The following is a 2,909-nucleotide window of genomic DNA, read 5'->3' as shown; positions in this document are numbered from 1 at the left end:
ACATTAACCTAACACTCACCTAACACTAACCTAACCCTTACCTAACCTTAAACTAACCCTAACCCTAACCTGATCCTAACCTAACCTTAACCTTAACCTGACCCTAACCCTAACCATAACCCAAAACTAACCCTAAGCCTAACCTAACCCTAATCCTAACTTGACCCGAACCCGAACCCTAACCTGACCCTAACCCGAACCCTAACCTGACGCTGACCCTAAGCTAACCCACCAAACTGCACACATTCTTCAGACCAGTCAGACTCCGCTCCTGACCCAGCACCTGGCCAGGCTGGCTCCCCGGGGTTCCCAAAGCTACCTGCGCTCCCCTGGCTACCTTCCAGTCATGGCTGGGGGGAAGCCGCTGCTCAGAGCCCCTTCTGCTACGCAGCGTCCAGGCAGCACACCTGGCTTACAGCCGGCAAGAAACGAGAGTTGTTGAGAAAATTAATTTCAAAATTTGTAAGTCTAATAGGAGAGTCCATACACCTTGAACACAGATCCTTCAAAACAGCCAGTAACGCCATCAACAGCAATAGCTATTATTTTTGCAGGTTACTTTAGAGCTTAATTCTTATAAATATATATAATATATAAATACATTTTACATAGTTCTTATCTTTTCCTACAGAAAAAGTAGTGATCCATAGATCTTTACAGGAAGTAGGACAAAAAAGAGATTTCTTCCAAGGATTTTCCATCAAAGAATAAGGTGTGAAATAGTAAGGCACCCACAGAAAGCAGAAGAGCCAATATCCTCGCCAAAAAGAAAACACACACACAAGTGCCGTTCCATGAAATAATCGCTCGCCTAGTTCATTGCTTGTCTTGTGGACAACATATAAATAGCCCTTCTTCAGTCTCACTTGGAAATCCTATCTGGTCCTAAATAGAAAATGCATGACTGACTTCTAGAAAATTCATCCCGGGGGGAAGTCACACATCCCCACCAGGAACATGGAGGGCGGCCACACAGGCAGCAGCTCTGCAGCTCCGCAGGGAGACCCAGGGCAGCATTGCCCACTAATTGGCTCTGTGTAAGCCCACCGCCTTGAACCAGAGGCCTGCAGGGTGGCTAACTGGGGAGCTGTCCGTTTAATTGAGTGTCAATATTAAAACCAGACACACGTGCCCAGGGAGCTGAGTCCTCACTTGCAGGCTGGTGGGGGGGGAGGGCATGGAAGCAGCCCTGAGGCGAGGTTGGAAACACCTCCTCAACAGCATCCTTTAGAGAGTCACTTCTTTATCCATGAGTCTGTGCAGTGACCTTCTATCACTTCAGTCAAGAGAGATGAAACCAGAAAATTCCATCACACTTTTAAGGGATGTTGAAAGAAACTCCCAATGTGATGTTTCCTGCCCTGGTGAAGCCCCTTCCCAGGGGCTGACTCCCTCCTTTGGGGAATAAGTTTGGGTGGGTTCCCTCCAAAGGCAGGTGCATGTTAGCCTAGTGCTTGAGGCTGAAGGGAAAACACAGCCCCAAAGGACCCCCTCACTTGGTGAGAAATGGAACAGCTGTTACCTTGACGGTAAGCTGTGGGTACCACACTGAGACCAGGACACTGCTCAGAGCTGGGTGAAAATTACGTGATTTAAATATTTAGAAATAAGAAAAAAAGGCCCCAGACCCAAGCACACAGGGTGAGGACAGAACTGGGAAGTAGACAGGTTTCTACAAGAAAGTCCCAGCAACTCCTGATGGCCCAAGGGGATGCCCCAGCTGTCACCCCCGACAGCCCTAGTGACCGTGGCCCAGAAATTCTTTTCTTACGGTTATTTCACATTATCCAGGAGCACCTTGCCTTCCAGGTCACACGCTTTCTCTGGATTCCCTAGTTTGCTCGGTCAGATGCCTACCCGACCCGCACACCCGCTTCCTGAGGCTGAGGGGTGTGACTCCGACCAGGGGTGTGACTCTCCCAGGGCGTCATTCCCGCCCGGCCCTGCCCCACTCTGTGCACTGTATTGCTCCTCGTTGACAGGGTGGAGATGTGGTCAGAGAGATTCTTGTGCCGGGATCAGGCATCTGGGTGCAGGACCCGTGGCTGCCTGGCCCAGGAAGTTCAGGCAGGGCGCTCAGGGCTTGAGGGGCCGGGAGACCCACCGTCAGCGTCCAGCCACTGCACGTGGAGCCCCTGCACGGGCACTGCTGGGCTGCCTGGGCTCCTTGTTTGCGTGTCGGGACGGCGCTGAGCCTGGCCTTTATTTCCGCACCTGCCCAAGGTCCTCTCCTTGGACCTCTCAGAGCATCTTGACCCACACTGCTCGCCCTAACCTCCTCTCCCTGGAGGCTGAGCCGAGCGCTCGTGTGGAGAACGTGTGCCTTGAGGCCTGGATGCAGCACACACAGAGGAGACACCTGGACACCTCGCCGAACGTCTCCGTCCACATGGAATGCCGTGTGGACAGCCTCCCGCAGCAGAAATCTCTGACCCCGGCCGGCCTCGGCCACCCTGAGGGTGACCGAGCACAGAGAAGCTGGTGGGAGGAGGAGCCTGCACTGGTTCTGAGCAGAATTCCCCAAGGAGCACAGCCCCCCCAGCCCCTCCTCACACAAACATGCGCACTTCCGCTCACAGACCCTCACCAGACCCCTTCCTTCATGGGACCCGGTGTGGCGTGAGGGCGTCTGAAGGGGTGAGAAGGTGGACCCACTGCAGGACCCTGTGGGGTCTGGACCACCCAAGGAAGCAGGGCTGGAGTTACATCTCAGTAGGGGGTCCCTGTTGGGGTGAGTGTGAGATCCCCCGCATGCTAATCATGGGGGCACATTTCCCCGCAGACGCCCAAGGGGTGGGCGGCCTTTGAGAGCGAATCCACTGGACCTGCCGTGGTCAGGCGAGAGCTCCTCTGGGTGGTGGCCTGGCCTCAGGGTAGCCCCGGCTGGCCTAGTCCAATGCAGAGGCCGT

The sequence above is a fragment of the Tursiops truncatus genome, chromosome 12 (assembly GCF_011762595.2).
Source record: "Tursiops truncatus isolate mTurTru1 chromosome 12, mTurTru1.mat.Y, whole genome shotgun sequence".
Classification (NCBI taxonomy): Eukaryota; Metazoa; Chordata; class Mammalia; order Artiodactyla; family Delphinidae; genus Tursiops; species Tursiops truncatus.
This window is presented reverse-complemented; position numbering follows the sequence as displayed.